The following is a 20,040-nucleotide window of genomic DNA, read 5'->3' on the forward strand; positions in this document are numbered from 1 at the left end:
GAAAACATTGATTCACATAGGAAAGGAGAGAGAGTGTCATTAGTTGGAGAAAAGAATAGACTGTTTGGAAAGTAAAAGTTGAGAAAAAGGACAGGAGCCAACATAAGAACATGAGCTGGGGTTGGGACAGAAGATTATGACATTTAGAGACAGAGACGAGAAAGAGTTGAGGTATGGTTTATACAGAGAGAAATAAAGAATACCGATTTCAAAATACATTGTTATGTATGATGAATAATAATACTTTGAGATAATTAGATATTCGATTGTTCTTTCAAGGTAAGTATAAGCTGGTTTGGCTTTATGCTAGTTCCTGTTATTATCCTTGAAGTTGTCATCTTTTTGCTTTTTAAAGCCTTTTTTTTTCTTTTATGCCAATAATAACAGTTCTATTGATTGATTATCCATAAAGGAAGCACATAACTAAGAGAAAGAGATACTGAGCTTGAGCTGGGTGAGATGGGATTATCAGGTGAACCAGAAGACATGGAGTAGATTTAGAGTACACTAAAGCTGGACAATAATTGGAGGCTTTTGAGATAAAAGGGCACTTTTAGGAAGAAGTTGTCATCTTAAGACCTCAGATACTGCTTAAACATGACTTCTTTGATTTCAGCTTATGCTTCTATGCATTTGATTCTAGAGCTCTGTTTGTGCCACTAATAACCAGGAGGTAGTTTAAGCCCACTAGAGCTCTGGATAACATGATGTGCTGATTCAGAAATTCCTTGCTCTGAAGGTGATAAGTGAACCACATAGCTTGAGAGCCTCTGTGTAATTATGCCTGAATTAGAGTTTGTGGAAAACTAAGAATTGACAACTACCGTTTTGGAACTAGGAGTGGGGTGGCAAATTTGAACAAAAAATAATATCACATAATTCCTTTGATCAAGGACTTCAAACCCCATTGTTGTCATAAAAAAATAACATGAGAAAAATAACATGGGAAGGAGTCCCACTTGTAAGTCAGTCTTTCTAGTTCCCTATTCTAAAGAATCATTCTGTGGGATCCACTTTAGCTCTGTTGGTCAGTGTCTCTCCTTTCTGTGTCTGCCCACTATTTAAACACATAGAAAACATTTCTTGACTGCTAATGATATAAATTTTCTGTACTAGAAGCAATGGTGTCTACTCTCAAAGTTCATTCTCTAATCCATGATAAGCATAAAACCACTAAGAGCGGTTCATAACAATAATTTTTAAATTGCTGCAGCTCTTTGGAGTTTTACATATATTATCTGAATTGTCTTAATAACTCTGAAGTGCTGATGATGTGTATGCATTTGTTGCTATTATTTCTACTTATAAAAACAGAAAATTTAGATTGATTGAGGTTGAGAAACTTGTCTAAGTTGTTTGGCTGAACCTTACGACCTACATCTTCTGATGTCAACTCCCATGTTTTTAAAATTTGAATTGTATTAAATTGAAATGAATGAAAACTTAGGTCATTTTAAAAGGCACAGTAATAATTTTGAATATAATTGTAAAGGAGCAATCAGAATCATGTGTGTCTGTTCTTGAAAGTATAAAATTTATTACAGATTCCAAAGAGGGATATAGATTTAGAAGAGGATACTTATGGAAAATAAAAAGTAATGAACAGTTATAAATTGATGATATATTCAATATACATTTATATGTATATTTATAATTTAATTCAAAATATATATTAGAGTAATGGCCCACATTTAGTCAGTACTTACTATGTATCAGACATCTTATACGTACCAGGTTGTTCAGTAGTTACGACATCCATCTGAGATAGGAATTATTATTAAACTTTAATTTTCGGTTGAGGAAATGGATGCTCAAAGAGGTTTAAGGCATCCTCAGGATCATAAGTCGTAGAAGTGTGACTCAAGTTGCCTGGTTTCTTTGATACCACTTTGCAGAGCCATGGGGTCCAGCGTAGGACTTCATTATGGTTAAGATAGTTATTCTAGATAGTAAGGGGCCTTGCTCAGCATGGGGCAAAAACAGTTTCAGGGAGGGTTTAGTATCATTTAGTAGGTTTCCCTAAATCTTCTATTATCCTGGTTCAAATGTTTTATCTGTGCCATTGCCACCAAGACTCTGGGCAAAACCTTAATCTTAGTAAATAAGAAACAAGTATAATGACTTTTTTTTTTCATGGAAGATCTTTAGAAGAATATCTCAAATGCAGCTGCAATTCACACACTCCCTCCCCATAATTTCCTTAATGTGGGAAATCCTCTTGAAGATTTCATGCAATCTTACATTTGCCTCTAGGAATTAATCTCCCACATTCACTCACCCCTTAAATTTACCTTTTTAGTTCCAGATTTCTCCTGGCCCTCAGTATAACCCTCACTAATTTCCTTTTGTCATTATCAAATTCAATGTGACTCAAACTGAGCTCATTGGCTACATTTGCCTTTAAAAGATCACCGAAAGAGAAATTTGTTTCTCACTGTCTGCTCTTCTCTACTCACACTGGACAGCTTCTATAAAGACCTGGTTATTAGATGATTGGTCTTTTATTGTTGGCTTCTTAGTTCCCCAAATGCCCCTAACTCAGAATCCTATTGCATATGGCTAAAAAGTATTGTTTATTCCTTAGTATTATTCATTCTTTAGATTATGTATTTCTGTTAATAATGACTCCTAATGACTTCTTTATTAGATATTAATTTTTTTCCTTTGAAACTTCTCTATTATCTAGTTTTATCCACTAAGCCTATTATCTCTCTTGTGTAAGCCTATTACCTCTCTTATTAACTCAAGCCATGTATCTTTTAGCTGGCCAATCAAGACAGAATTTGTTTTGTTCTAATATTATTTTTCTCCCTTGTTTAATCTCAAAAATTCGTAACTGAGGTTTCAAATAAAATAAATCTCTTCTTCCTGTTGTCATATTGTATCTCTACATTTAAAAACGACCCCTCCAAAAAAGACAAAAATAAATAAATAAATAAATAAATAAATAAACCAATTCAAACTGACAAAGAAAAAACCCCTCAAAGTCCAACTTTTAAGCTTGTCCTGATTTATTAGTATCACATTTCCCAATGTATTAAGAAAAATCCCTAACTTGAACTTCCTAATTTCCCTTTTGCTGTTTTTATTAATAAGTATCCATTTTAAAGGATAGTTACTACTTTTATTGGATTGTAAATCTTCCTGAGGGCAGGAGGCTGTGTCTAACCACTAATAGGTACCCAAGCATTTATTAGAGAGCAGTGCAACCTCTAGGGGGTCAGTAAATACTTGTTGACTCACTGACTCTATAAATATAAATGGCAAAATAATCAGACATTCTGCTAGCACATAATTTGCTCCCTGTAGGTAAGTTTGTCTCTTCGTAGCATTGATTCTTTTAGGTCACCAGGGTTCCATTTAGTGAATTACAACTGCCATGTGCTAACTGGTACCCTGGTGGCCTGAATGAGTTTAAGAGTCTCCCCAAATGAAGGACATCTCCTGAGAGGGGCTCTGAATCTGGCTGAATACCTAACCCAATCTTATTTTCTTCCACAGCTCTTTCCCTCTAGGCCTTTTTAGCTTTCTCACAAGGCAGAAACTCTCAAGTCATAAACAAATAAAAATGCACTTCGTTTACCATAGTCTTGCTGTTTTACATTTTTAAAGGAAAGTATTGCTAAATTACAGTGAATGCCAACAGGAAATTCACAATTTTCCTTGCACCATTTTTCATAAGTGAGCAGCTTTCCAACAGATCCAGCTGTCAACAGTGTCTTCCTACTGTTTGACTCACATTCAGAATTCATTTCCATGTACGCCACAATACAAAAATTTTGCAAAGCATTAAAGGAGCATGTAGAATACTCTCTAGGTGTTTCTTCCTTGGGCTCACGCTCCCACAGCTTTTGTTTTGCTTACTGTTCTCTACCAAACAATGATCCTTTATGCAATTTTAGAAAACCTATCATGGGATACAGTTAATAGATGATTTAGTTGCATCCCAGCAGGACTCTCTGTCTTGGATCCTGAGAAATTTGTTCTCTTTTGTTGTCTAGTGAGCTAAAAATTGCAAGTAGAGTCTTAAAAAGTGGTTAGAGTCTTCTGAACTGCAAAGACGCCAAGTTCCCAATTCCCATCACAGGATTAAGATGCTTATGAATTCAAGAGATTTACGAACAATTCTTATGGTGAGTTAAAATGTGCCATATGTAAATCTTGTGAAAGGTAATGCCATGCTCTGAAAATACCACTGCATCCTGATCACAAAAGTTCTAAATACCTTACCTCCTTCCACATGCCAGTTGCATGGGTCATTCCTATGTGTCTTGAAAAGGCAACCACACCGGCTGCAGAGCCAAAAGATTACAGCTACTACCAGTGGCACGCCCTTCATTCTGCTGGGGAATTCTGCCACCTGCTTATTTCACCTGAAGATTTCTTCAGCTCCTGACCCAGCTTCATTCCTTTGATTTAGAGATTTTTTGGTTTCTCTCACTCTGTATCATTTTATTTGCACACTTATTTCTTACCAGCCTGGTCTGCCCCCTTCTTCTTTTAGACCTCAGCCAGAGATGATGCTCTATAGTTACTCCTTGCCGACCTGTGGAGAAACTGCAAACTGCACAATACCCAGTGCCCAACATAATTTGTCTATTAAACTCCTATTTGTGGGAAACCTTTCTTCATAGGAATAGTTACTCTTTACTGAGCACCTTCTGTGGGCCAGACACTGTACTGGGTGCTTTTTATGTTCTTATTTAATGTCCAGTGAAATATAGTAACTCACCAAGATGCCAGAGCTAGTGCGAAGCAGAACCAGGAGTCAAAGCCCAATATTTCTGGAGCCAGAATTTGTTTCACCACAGTGCCATATTGCCTACTGACACTTTTCTCCCATTAAAATTGTGTTCTCTACTGTTTTGTCATTGTATTTACACACACACACACACACACACACGCTCACACACACTCATGCATGTCTGTGGCCTGTGTATATAATAGCATTTACCATTTTTGTTATAGATAGCTATTAATATTTTAAGTTCTCCTCAAAACTTCTAATTTCAGAGAGCAGAAATTGAATCTTATTTATCTTTATGTCCTTCCCCCTTTGCTCTAAGCCTGGCACCAAGTAATTGCTCAATAAATGGTAAAGATACTATTGGTTTGGTGGAGACATCATTAGGAAATAAATTTTAATTTATAGAAGTATATTTAGGTTTCCATCACTATTGTTGTATTATAGCTTGCAATTTTGGCACTCCTAAGGGGGAATGTTTATAGACTACTTGGGCAATTTACAATTATTCTTTCTTTATGAGCAATAATAGCTAATCAGTTGCATATTAAAGAGTTGTATAAATAGGCTGGCTTAAAATATTTCTGTGTTGCACACGTCAGTACAATACAAACATGCAAACATCATTTTTAGCAGCTATTAAAGCAAATATTCTGAAGTGAGCCTTCACTTTGTAAGGCAGTGCTGTCGATAAAAGTCAAGGGTCAGACCAGTGCTCCTAAAACTCCTTCCCTCTGCCTTTTGGCTTGGCTTCAAATACTTCTTAGGGATTTGACATGTATGTAGATGAATTGTCTGAAGTGACCGATATAGTATTTTTTACAAGATACTACTATTAGGGCAAAGCGGTGTGTTAATTTAGTACAAGAAAATCGTGTTTTTAATCCTAATCCCCTTGGTTACAAGGACATGACAGGACGATGCTCATGGCCCAATATAGCCCATCACTTCTGATAGAAAAAGCACCACAGTAAACGAGTGTCATTGATATAATTCTCATTTTTACAAAAATCACAGACTACTTCTTAAATGTGCCAAGTGGTGTCGATTTTGTCTGATTAGTGCTCTTTCTGAATGTTTATGTTGCTCTCTGTTCTAATTCCTATCTCTAGGTTTTCTCTTTTACGCATGCTAACTTTAAGTGTAAAAAAAACCCCAAATCCAAAATAATGGAGGATGGGAAAACATAGGATGATTATTGCAAGACTGCATCATATATAAAGACAGTCTCAGCAATTTATTTGGTTGTGTCTGGGTGCTTGCTTAGGGAGCTAGAGATCTAGTCTTTCATTCTATCAACAGCTCTTGCTGTCAATTAATTAGAATATATATTCCTATTAATTCAAGGCTGTGCGAAGCCTTCTTTATGTACACTACAAGCATTTCTATGAAACTGCATCTGTCCTCAGTTATAACATGCAGCACCCCCGCTCTGAATTTGACTGTTTCTTTCCCAATCTACATATTGTATGCTTGCCAAACTGTACAGATGCTTTTTGGATTGGAAAGATATTGCTGCTTTTAATAGTATTTTAAAATGTTGAGAGTGTGGATTTAAACTTGATCTCTTTACAAACATGGGTAAGTGAAACCCATTTAACAGATCAGGAAATTAGGCCACCTATGATTTGGCTATAATATGCAAACCAAATAGTTAAATATCTTTCAACAACGGATTTTCCCCAATGGGTATAGCTATCTTACAGAAAATAAAGCCCCATGTCCACTTCTGAAATAATCTAGACAGTTTGAAAATAAAAGTGCTAAACCCATTATCTTCATCCTCAAACCCGAATTTCCTTATGGAATTCTGTACCTCAGCTAATGGCATTTCAATACACTCCGTTGCCTCAGTTAGAACTCTTAAAGTCATCCTTGACTTATATCCCTTATTTTCCATGTCCAATTGATCATCAGACCTGTCCGTACTCCCTGAGAAGTGTCCTCTGGCTAAAGTCCTTTTTTATCATCCTCATGGCCACTGGCTCAGACCCTCATCATTTTTGTTTGGAGTATTAATACAGCCTTCTATCTGATTCCCCTGGCATCTATCTTCCTCCCCTCAAGTCCATCCTTCACGCAGACAACAGAATGATCTTCCCGAAAACCATTCTCATCAAGTTACTTCCCTTCTTAAAGACTTCAGCAGGAGTCCAGTTGTTCACAGAATGAACTCTAATCTCCTAAACTGGGCTCTTACAGCTTTGGCAATTGAGCATCAACTTACTTCACCAGTTTCAGTTCTTGCTGTGTTCTGTGTGGACTCTACTCTCTGGCTGTATTCCTAAACGCTCATATTACATTCTTACATTAATTAATTATATTAATTGATGCCTTTGCATATGCTGTCCTTGTGCCTACGATGCTTCTTTTCTCTTTCACCACTTAGCAAACTCTTGGCTTTTAAGACCATGCTAGTATCACTTCCTCTTGATGTCTTTCCTGACACTGGCAAAGTTATTCTTACTCTGCTCTAGACTTTCTCATCATGCCAATGATGCTTCTATTATAATATTTATTGCTTTGTATTTTAACTATGTGTTAGTTCTTCTAAACTCTTTAGGGAGAGGACTCTCCCTATACCTGATTCATACTTGAATTTTCCAAGTATGAAGACATTTAATAAATGCTGCATGAATGAATGAATGATCCATATCGATCTTTTCCCCATACCATAGTGCTTTGTAACTAAATCAAATGATATTTTTACTATAAGTGCTTCTACTATAACATGGTATATGCTTTCCTAAAAAATTTCATCTCCTGCAAAAACAAAACACACACACACACACACACACACACACACACACACACACACACACACACAACAATAAAAAGGGTTCATTGGGCAGACCACTCAAATCATCATGCACTTGTAATCAGAGCACGAATAAAAATAGTATTTGGTATCTGAGTTAAGTTGAATCTCCCTGGCAGTCCTCCTTAGTGTAGATGGACATTGCCACAGTAGGTCTCAATAATAAACAGTAAAAATAGAGTCAAGATGCTGATAACACTTTAATTAGGGGAAGTTGCTGAGATAATGTAGAAGGAAATGGAGTATGAGCCTATGGGGTTGTTATTAAGGTGGGCACTGGGCTGTGCAACCTGTTACAAGCCTAGAGTCTCTTTAGGCTGGGGAAGCACCTCTTTGGGGAAGGGAATCTAGAATGCAAACATTCATTTTTAATTTTCTAAAAGTAGATACCGCAGACTAAAAGGGTTGTTGCAACCAATGCAACAGCCATGCTGGGGGACTCTTTCTTGCAGAAAGTTATAATTACCCTCTTGTTATATTTTGGTTCCTATAATAACTTGCATATTAAAACAATGTGACTTCCACATTGCATTGATGTTCCCCATTTATTATGTTCCCCTGTTTATCAATTACGTAGAAGCTAAATCACATTATAAACATGAGCAGTCCGGCAAAGCAGACAGTATTCATACATTTGCATTGTTTAATCATCCAATGCCTACAGCTTGTCTTTCCAATGAAATGCTGTAGCTAATTCTTTGAAGATAGGGGCTAATACGTAATACTAAAAGAATTTTCATCTTTCGATATGAATTTCTCAGAGTAGCAGACACTATTTTTGCCAGTCATTTGTTTGTTTGCTCTCAAGTCCATTCTCTGCCCTTCCCCTCTCTAGTTTGTGTTGCAGGGACCTACACTTCTCAGCCTTTCTTCCCAAGTGGCTTCTGCATAGTTTGGCCAATGATAGGCACAGGTGGAAGGATGGCAAGTAGTAGAAGAGGAGACAGATATTTCTTGTCTGGTTTTTGTCTCAGGCTGCTGGCTACTTTTGTTCTATGGCTCTAGTTCCTGCAGGAGTACCCCTTCTTCCATAGTTCCAGTTCCTACCAGGCAATCCTCTGCTGGGATTCTAGCTCCCACTAGGCAGCCCTGGCTTTTGAGCTCAAGGAACAACACCTCCTTCCCTTGTTTCTTAGGGATGGTAGAGGCTTCCTGCTATTGCTCATTTTTAGGTTGCTTCATTGTACCTCATCTGGCTTTTCAGTTCTTCCATCACCATGTTACCATTTTCTCGTACTCAATTTCCTCTGTGTAAAAGATCTAAAGTGTGTTTCCCTTACTGGACTCTGATATGCTATTAAAAGCAGTATAGAGTAAAATCAGATCTACTATAGGCTCCCATTGCCCTATATGTAGGCTAGTCTGCAAGAAGACAAGGGTAGCATACAGCCCTATTATGTCATTGGGAATGTTAAAAGAGGTCTTATGAATAATTCCTGAAATATTAAGAAAGCCCACAAACTGTTTTCACAGCACCTTGATTATGTACTTGAACTCTGACATTCTTACCTACAGAAGAGGTTGTAGAGCTATGTCATTGATGGTACTTGAGGACACAGCTCTGATGACTGTGCCCAAGAGTATGACATTTAAACATTTCCCCAGTTTTCTTTTTCAGTAGACACTTAACAGGGAAAGGAATTATAATGTCCTGAAAATCTCAAAATTTCTGTTGCCTTATTTCTGAGTAATTTATAAGAAACTAACAACAACAACAAAAAACTTCAATGAAACCTGGAAATAATCAAGTTCCAAATCCTTTGAAGACAGCTGCAATAAAAGGTACCATACCAATTAATAAGTAGGTATGTAGGTACACATTACAAAATCTTGTGCTGGTACCTCCTGTAAAAGATGGGTTTTGGTGTTTCCAGGAGAGTAGGATGGGATGTTCTTCATACCCCCATCTAACATCTGTTATTTTGACTAATCAAACTTTTATTGACAAAAAGGGTACTGAAGCTGTAATCATACAGGCTGACTAAGAAAAGAATAATGCAGCTCTTTTGAGTCAGGATTAAGTTGTGTTGGTTGATGTGTTTGGAAAAAACGATATTATACTTGGCTTCTAGATAAATACTGCAGAGATCTCTTGTAAATCCTCCAGTAATTTTTTGTAATCCTTCACAAGTAGTAAAATCATTGCTGTGAGGCAGACAGGAGAGGAATCCACAAATAAGACATCTGTTATTGTTATATCAATGATGATATATGCCCAACTCTGAAATAACAACATTTAACGAGAAATGGAACCTTATCCAAAATGAGATCTCACTCACTTCCACGACTTCATTTGCTACATTAATAAGAGTAAACTGAAGTTTATAATTGAGTGATCTTATCTATTAGCATTAGTAATATATCACAGGTATAGGGCTTTATATTTTAGATTAGTGGAATTTAAAATGTTGGAAAAGTCCTATGCTAACATAGAGCATTCATTGACAGATGAAGTTGGCAACACATTGAATAAACAGAAATATAATAGGCCTTTTTGCCTTTTGTTCTATATTTTTAAAGAAAATTTGCACCTCCCTCAGATTTTTGGCTTATTTGTTACAAGTTTAAGGTATTCTTACAATATATTAAAACAACAATGAAAGACTGTTGAGGTTTACTATGCTTTCATAAGATACTTAACATTATGAACCTTTAATTTTAGAGAAATAATTTATCACGTGAATCTAACACATTTTTCCAACATACAGGTGAAAAACAAATTAAATTCTAAACTCTAAAGTCTATGTCACCATATGTTTGGAGAATTTTTGCTTATAGAATAATCAATTATTTGCCAGCACCAGATTTATGTGCAAATCAAAAGAATCTTAAACATGCTCTTTCAAAATGCCTTCAAATGATATCCAGGAATCTCTTGGTTTTTACTTTTCTATTGACTTTATTTGAATCCTATACTATATGTTCTATTAAAACAAACATTTTGCTCAGCTCTTGAATTTGAAAGGTAGCAACTCTATACATTCCCCAATTGCCCCCAGTCATATGCTTTGCGATGCATACGGAAGAAAAGCCCTGCTCTGCTCTCCTGTGAATTTTCAACTCAAACTTTGTTTAATACGTTTCCAGCTTTTGCTGAAACTGGTGACTACTGGAGCCAAAGTTGGAATTTGTGAATTTGCTTAGAAAGTAGGTGTTAGAGCCAAGTAGGAAACAACTAGGCTTCTCAACATTTGCCACCGATGACTACAATAGACTTTTTGAAACTCCCTCTTTTTTGGGCTTCCATCACTCTCCTCTCCTAGCTCTTCTACTTTTTTGGCCTGATCTTTCGTACTCAGTTTACTATATTAACTCTCATTCCTCTTCTTTATCTTCGTATGTAGGGACTTCAACAGCTCTGTTTCTGATTGTCTTCTCTACCATTATTATTTCATCTATGATACTCATTTTTGAAATGTATTGAAGTACAACTTCCACCTAGAAATTGTGCGTGTGTGTGTGTGTGTACACGTGTATTTGTGTGTGTGTATCTGTTGTGAGGACACTTAAGCTTTTAGCAAATTTCAAGTATACAATACAATATTATTAACCATAGTCAGCACATTGCGCGTTAGAGCCTAGAACTTACTTATCTTGCATAACTAAAATTTTGTGCCCTTTGACCAACATTTTTTCATTTCTCCCTCCCCCAATCTATCACACTTGATACTCAAAATGAATGACTGAATTGTACGAAGGAGTGGTGTGGCAGATATTGTGAGCTCTACTTAAGACCCTTGCCATATTTCTAAAGCAGACTATGTTATAGCATTATATCTTAGAGAAGAAATAATTTTCTCACTGTATAAACTCATGAAGAACATCCATTCTGGACTCCTATTAGGTATGCTTTTCGAACTGCAAGTTGAACTGTATTTCTTCTTTATGTGTGTATGTGTTTCTTAATATTAAAAATAATTAGCTTCAATGTTTTTTTAAGAAAGCATTTAATCATAACTGAGAAGATTCAGGGTATATATGATAAAGGTATCTAACCACTCCTCGACAGATAAACTATTAGCCTTCAGCTTGGTCTGTCCTGTTAGGCCTATGATATACGTAAGCACTGAAGCCTTTCTTCTGTAAGATTAGTCCTCTTCAATCCTAGGGCTCAAATCTTAAGACTGGGAGAAAACATTAGATTTTACCTCACCAGGGAGTGAGATCTAGAATTAGTCCTGCTTCTATAAGATCTCTAAGACCTGCTGTTCTAAGATTAGTTCTGGTACTCATATATCCCCTAAAGCGAAGTCTTCCTTCATCTTTTTGTATATATCCAGTGAGTACAAATAGATATCTTCTTGAGTTTTCAGGTAAGCATTTCATGATCCTGTGGTCATTGGCGTTTTGCCCTAGATCCCAGACCACTGACAGACTTACCTTGCTTACCTGCCAACCACCTTTCCCAGGGGCCAGACCTTGTCTCTGATACCTATAGTTCCTAGACAGATCCTGATTCTAAATTGACTGAAACTCCAAAATAGGGCACTCTCACATGTTAAATTTGAGGGCCACAAAAATCTGGACACTCCAGCAACTGTCTTCATTGACCAGGTAAACTGTATAAATCCAGCTACTAATTTGCACGGCTGAGCAGTTCCCTCAGTGGCCAGCGCCACTGTTGGGTCAGCTTTCTAGCTTCAATATCTACCTACCCCTGCTTCCTCCTTTTTACCTACCACTCACTGAAGTCTCAGTATGCTCCATAGACCAGGCTACGCAAATTTGACATTTTTTTACTGGTTTCAACATGTTAGATCACTCTTAATGAGACAAAATCATGAATTATTAAAAGGGGGTGTCTGATGGGTTATATTACTATTCCCTCTAAAATAATGTTTATTGAACATCTAAAGGTCATTGTCTCATTCAGTGTGAAGAGACAGAGAACTGTAAGACTTTGTTTTTGTCCTCACAATGTTTACATTCTAATCAGACATTCATATTTGTGTACACACAACACACACGCACACACACACACCTACACAGGCAATATAAGTGTTAAGTGAATCAAACCAATCAGAAGTGCCAGAGGAGCTCACGTAAGAGAGATGACTCTGTTGTAGGGTGGCTGAGAGGGTGTTATGAAGGAGGCGGGACTCAGAATATTGAAAAAAGATGCAGAAACAGCTGTGTAAGGGGAAAGGAAAAGAGCAGCAAAAGCTGGAGAAACACTGTGAACAAAAGTCTGAAGGCAAGCCAGCATCACTGGAATAGAAAATTTAAGAAGAAAATTATGAGGAAATGATGACTTGTATTTTTAATCGCTCTCAATTTGGAATGGGTGGAGGCTTCCCAAGCTACAGAAAAACTGGGAAGAGCTTTCTGGCTTCTAAGCTTTGGGAATAACATGCCACATTAGTAGCAGCCATCAGTGAGAGAAAGAGGAGGCTCTACTAATGACACTAAAAGGAACCCTAAAAGTGATGCTTTCAATTTAGTTCATAATTCTATAAAGACAAAAATTGTCCCTTTCTCACTTTTACTCAAACCCCCAAGCCTCCTCTGAGAGGCTTGCTTTTCCCAGCAAGGCCCTCCTTATAGTTTGCAATTGTTTTGTATGTACAATAGAAATATTGTAGAACTGGCAAAAGGGATGTGTCTTGGCTACGGTATCTGCACTTAACTTAATGCTTATCTTATGATAGCTTATCTTAGTACTACAAAATTGGGTTTTGGAAAATAGTGCAGAGCAGGAGCTCTGGAACTGTAGCGCCACGTGCAGTGTTTAGTGAACTAGGTACCATGTGAAGAGGTAGAGGTTTTCGTACCCTCTCATCTCAATTCTGTGCCTCTTTCCTACTTGCCTTCTGCTCATCACTCCTCCCTCAGCTGCTCTAGATTCTGTAATAGTGTCTCACTCACTAAGACCCTTCCAAAAGAGTCCTATAACTTAAAATTTCCCTTTCTACCTCCCCCATCCACAATGCCTGTAGTATCAAAAAGAGTACTAATACAGTCCATTTGTCAAATGTTTAAATGTGCTTGGCACATACATTATTTTATTCAATGTTTCCCTTCTCATAGGGAAACATCAGTGATGAAAATGCAAATGTAAAGTAACTAGTCCAGCTTCTCTGACCATCGGTTTCTTAATTTATAGAACAGGGATAAGTACTTACCTCATAGATCAGTTTTAAAATTAGAGATGAGGAAACTGAGGAAACTTGCCTTCAGTTAACACACAGTAAAACTATTCTAAGTCAGAGTTCAAACTCATGGGATCTGACAAGAGTTTGTACTTATCTCATTCCACTGTGCTTCCTCATGAGAATTTCAAGCTCTGGTTGAGAGGTGAGGGCCATGAGACTTTCTTAGTTCCTAGGGCTGCCAGATAAAATACAAATTGGAATTTCAGGTAAGCAACAAATAATTTTTAGTTTAAGTACATACCAAAAATTGCATGGGACATGCTTATATTGCATTCATTGTTTACCTGAAGTTCAAATTTAACTGAACTTTAACTGGACATTCTGATTTTTTTCCCCCTAAATACAGCTCTACCAGTACTACATAAATCACACCCTATAGACAACTGCTAAAGTGTAAAGAATGTACTCCTTGAGGCTAAAAGGAAGTCAACTTTTATTATCAAGCTGTAGCCTGTCAGAACTGGAAAGGAGCTTAAAGGTCACCCGGTCCTCATTTTACCAATGAGTAAACTAAAGATCAGGGTGTGGAAATGACTTGCATCAACTCATAGTGCTTATACAGAGGCAAGACCTGAAGTCAGGGTCCCATAATCCTTATTGAATGCCGAGTCCATCACACTTGGAGCTGTTGGAAAGTTTAGAATCACCCTGAGGTTTGCTGGTGAAAGAAACACGGCTGTCTCATGCATTGTAGGAGCTGAATAAATATTCTGGCCAACATGATGATTTGATGCTGACCTGGTTCTTGTTACAATGTTTTACATGGAATAGGCACATCATTAAAGTTGGTTGATAATGATACTTGTCACACACATATACACTAGTATAATTATGAATACATGCACACATATTCATTCTTAAGACTCAAGAGACTTTGTTGCTATCTCCCATGTGGATTATTGGATGCACTTGGTAAATATGACACTAGCTCAAGTCAACCAATTTTTTATATTCTTGAAGTCTACAGTGGCTAATAGAGAAATGAGGGCAACATAATATCCAAATTAGGGGAAAGAAAGAACCTTGGAACAATGCTATTCAAAATGGTTGCCACTAGCCACACATGATTATTAAGCATGTGAAAAGTGGATAGTCCTGAGATGTATTGTAATTACAATTAACACACTAGATTTCAAAGACTTAGATAAAAAAGTGTAAAATATCACAATAATTTTGATATTATTTGCATTTTTAAACATTTTTGATACATTGAATTAAATAAAATATTTTATTAAAGTTTATCTTTTTTTTTTTTTAACCGTTTTACTATGGTTACTAGAAAATTTTAAACTATGTAAGTGTATCAGATTGTATTTCTATTGGATAGCACTTTTCCAAAGGATTTATTATTTGTTAAAACAGAAAAGAAAAAATAGAGGTTAGGATCTACACACACACACATCTTGCCATCTTTCTATGATAGTATTTAACTCATTTATTAGCTTCATTGAAAATTTATGAAATTATTTTGGAAAGTACAAACCATTATAAAAATATAAAATATCTTCGTAACTGCTGTTAAAAAAGAAAATAAGTAGCTATTGGATTTTCTTTTCAGAACTCAGCAAACATTTACTGGTCTCAGGCTACTCACCTCTTTGGCGCAAGTCATTTGGGTTTAGTTCAATTAAATGCCTTAGTTTCCTCATCTGCAACCAGAGATCTCTGAAGGGGCAGGCTTGTTCCCAATACACATGCAGCACAGGACTGCAACAATGAATGATGTGGCCCCATTGTTGCTGACAGATGGGAATCATTCACTTCTCAGTGTTTGTTTTTTGAAATGCTTTTGAGTTCACGCTCCCATTGTAGTTGTTGCCATGGTCCTTCCTATGCTTTACGATGTTAGTCCATTGCCCCTTATTCTGCCTTCTCAGAAAAGAGAGAGCCTTGCTGAAAATTCCACAATTGTAAAAATATTTTACTAGTCAGTGCCTTTGCAATTTCTTCTTGTATTTCCCATTAAACTTGGGTAATTCACAGATACAGATAATAAAAGCCATCAGATATAAGAGAGGCACAATCTGATTCCATTTCATTAGAAAGTGCCCTAAGAAAGTCTCCTGCATTTGGGAGCTGCACTCTGAAGTCCTCTCTTATTCTGGCAATTGTAAATTTTAAGCTCTTGCTTTGGGCATGGAAGTTCTTTTGCATTGTGGTTAGTGGCAAAAGCCAAAATGTCTTCCTATGATGTCAACTCATGCCTGATAGAAGAAAATGTAAATATTTTGGAGGATTTTTTTTTTCCCTTTTCAACCTCATCTTTGTTAGTGCATCTGCACTCCACCTGACCTTTCTTGGTTCTGTTTTTAATTCTCCTCATATACCAGCTTTTAGTGGAGATTGTGTGCTTTAAGAAACGAAGGTCAAATTTCTGAGCCCTTGTATGCTCACCCAATGATTTCTAGCCCTTTTTAATCCTTCCCTACACCAACTGCTGCAGTAATGAGGGGCAAGGGGCGGCTGAGGATTGAGGTCATGAGCTTTCAGTTTGTAGTTATATATTTCTCTGGTGCTTACACGGAACAGCTCCTCTTAGTTTCCTAGAGGTGGGTAAAAAAAGAAGAAAAAGAAAGAAATCACTGAGTTCTATTGCAATGTATTGATATTATTTGTCTGGGTTTTCCCCTGCACATTATGCATCCTTGTTAGAAAGAGAAGAAGAAGGTCTTGTAAGTCATAAAGAGGAATGCATGTGAGTGTGCGTACACAACAAATACTACCACTTGGCCATCCAGGAGAAGCTGTGGACTCTTGCCTAGAAGTGTCACAGTACAGGGGACTTTCGTGGTGACAAATGACTCACTGAGCCTCCTGTTCTCCTTGAAGGCATTTCTTCTGCCTATCACTTCTCGAGATGCTCATGTCATTATAAACACTCTATCTTTAAATCTCTGCAAGTTCGTATAAAGACAGAATTCTAAAGATAATAAATTACTAATCCAGAACTCATTAAGCATATTTGTAATTATTCTACAGCTTTTATTGTAAAATAGAACAAATTTAAACTCTAAGGATGTAAGAGTTAGTCCTAAAAATCTTAATGAAAACTAGATGTTGAATTATGGCCCCTGTATAAAGCTGTTATTATCGTTTTAGACTATAATACCAAAGGCTGCTGTTTTTGATGAAATGCCATGAAGGGATTCTAACATTATTTATGAGATACCATAATAAACATTTTCCCTCCTGGAGTAGACAAATGGGAGAAAGAAAAAAAATTAGTTCTCGTATGTGTTCCTGTGTCTGTTTGTTCATTTATTTATTCATGTGCATTCAACACATTTATTGAGTACCTACTACATGCTAGGTACTCTAGTAGATGTTGGAGATGCTCTGTCTAGAGACAGCTATATATGGACACAAATTGTTGAACAATTATTCAAACGTTTCGGGTACTCTTTTAAACTGGTTAATTATTAGTTCATTTTTTTTTAAAAAAATGTTTCTTCTTGCTATATGATAAGCACTCTACTTGGTCTCATGGGCACTTTGGTATCAGTCCCAAACTTTAAGGAGCTTACATTTTATTAGGGAATTAGGAGTCGCACATGGAGATCTGTAATACAATAGCACATGTGGCACATGCCACAGAGGCACAAATAAACTAATGGAGGTACAGTGATAGCAAAAATGACTTTTAATAGGAAAGGCAACTCATAGGATACCAGGGAGAATTGCCAGAGAAAATGACATTTAAGATGGACCTTGAGGAATCCTGACAGCTGGAAAGTAGCGGAGAGCAGCAAAGAGATTCTAGGATGAGAGACTATCAAAAAAACATTGCCAACTCTGAATGGTGTGTATGAAATATGAAATCAAGTAACGAGACACAAAACTTCATAGCCGAAGAACCTTTAATGCAAGGCCCAAAGATTTGGACTGCACTTTGGAGGCATTATCAGAAATAACATGATGAAATGGTAGGTCTCCACTTTTCGGCTCCTTTAATTTTCCAAGCTCTGGAGACCAAGTAGTGTTTGAGAAGTGGTGAAGAGAAGCCTGCATCAGAAAATACACACCCAAGACTTTACAGTCCTGCTTTGCTTCTCAGTTAACCAGTCTTTTTTCCATGTCAAGTCCTTTTCCATGCTATTATGATTCCGAGTTTGATAAAATAGGCTGTGCCATTGCATTCCAGAGAGGTAATCTTCACTAATGTTGGACCTGACTCTGAACTCTGGATTCTCTAGGGTGGGTGGCTTTGCCTCAGAATTCCTGTTAGAGGGAATCTATGAAGACACTAAGTGCCCCCCTGAAGCTGCTTTATGAGAATTCAACTCTCCCCAAATTGCTGGCACTGATATGTAACAGAAGGAAATGAAAATAATAAGGTAGGAGCAGACAGTGGGTGTCTAAGAGAGAAAAGTTCCAGATTGTAAAATCCCACTTCGTTTTTAAATTTCTGTGAAAACCTCTTCCAGATCATGTTCTGAAGAGCTATCAGAAGAAGATATCTGGAAAATTGGTGGGGTGTGTGTGGGGGGCGGGAGGTAGGGAGGGAGGGCAGTGTTTAATGCCACATTGGCTCTTAATGTTTAACTTCCACACATATCAACTTCAAAGATTACATGAAATACAATATAGTTTTATTAAAAAAAAAAAAAAACACTTGATTCCACTGTGTGTTGAGTAATAAGAGGAAGTCTTCTTTCCTGCTCTGAGATTCTCTTCCCACCTCCCTACTACAACTCTCCTCAGCTCATCATTGCTATCAGTTTTTGGATTCTTCCAGATCTTTTTCTACGCACTCACATGCATACAAACTCATGCATGCACACTCACACATCAACCTTGTACATTCATATAGTATATGTTGCCCAACAACTTGCTTTTTGGGCAAGTTTTATATTGCACATATGGATTTACCTTCCCTGTCTCCCCCAATTTCTACATAGGACTACATAATATGGATTCCTATACTTTATTAACCATTCCTTCACTGATGAGCATTTAGGATGTTTTCACTTTTTTCACTATTAAAAACAAAGCCATCTTCTTAACTCTCTCTGCATTGTCAGAGTATTTCCTCAAGTCAAATACTTAGAGTATATAAAATATAAAAAAATATAAAAAAGGAGACAATAATAAGATTTTACCAATGCATTTATGCAAGATTTTAAAAAAAATCTTTATTCTTTGACAAAGACCTGAATTCAATTGATACCCTAAATCCAGGTGCCTATCAAAATCATCTCCAAAGTTTTTAATTTATTTCAAATAATGCTCAAAATCCACTCTAGAAGCAAAATGCTGTTTGTAATGAGATATGTCAGTCACAAGTATTTAGATTTATATGCTGCTGCTCCATTTGAGAATGCTGAGTGCTAAAGAGGGATTTACAAGGCATAGTATACCTTTACTAGATAAAATCGCTATAGACTTGATAAAGTAGAGTATGGACTTCAGAGGTATATAAGACAATTAGTTAAGTAGACATTTGTCTTCGGGTAATATAGATTATTCAGAGCTCCAGTCAAGTGATGGAAAAGCTAGAAATGAAAGCCTTTATTTGGAATGTCCAATATTGGTTTCTCTCTGGCACAGTTGTCAACAATGATATTTTACATTTTCTCTTTCTCAAATGGCCCAAACATACTAATAGCTATGCACATATTAGGAAAATCAGATGTTTACAAGTTCATTTCTTTACCCTTCACAGAGTAACTTGTTCAGAGTACCCAGTGTCCCTTAAAACATGACTTTTCATTCAATGTGCTATATAGTTTTTAAACAAGCTGCCACCAGTGTTGGGGGCCGGGGGCGGGGAAGTAAACCAAAATCCTGACTGGGTTTTGAGATTGAACCTGATAGAAATATTCTCCAGAACCCAGCATGAGTGGAATGCCTCCCTGTTCTGTTGGTCAGTGGCCTTTATAATGTGGACATGGGAAAGAGCGGAATGGGCATCTGGGCCATGCAGGTGGAAACAATTAAGATTCAAAATGGATTTTGAAAACTGATTTGCTTTTCTCTTTATTTTCCACATAAAAAGTAGTTCTAGGTTCCTAAAATCTCTCAACCACTCATTAAGTTATGCATTTGTAGAATATTTGATGTTTTATTGCTTCAGATTTAAAATCTACCTTATATAATGTATGGGATATGTATACATCTACATCTATAAACACACATATAGAGTCAGATCTGTGTTTCACATCAAACATATACTGTATATTTCACCAGGGAGACAAGACCCATGTGTTTTGCAGAAGCTTTTAAAGCTGTTTCATTTATTTTATTAGCCTTTAATGAATGTAATTAGAACCCAAGTAATTAAATGCAATTGTGCTCAGTATGTTCTTGTTGTAAATTGCCCTAAACAA

The sequence above is a fragment of the Pteropus medius genome, unplaced genomic scaffold, assembly GCF_902729225.1.
Source record: "Pteropus medius unplaced genomic scaffold, Ma_sr-lr_union100, whole genome shotgun sequence".
Taxonomy (NCBI): Eukaryota; Metazoa; Chordata; class Mammalia; order Chiroptera; family Pteropodidae; genus Pteropus; species Pteropus medius.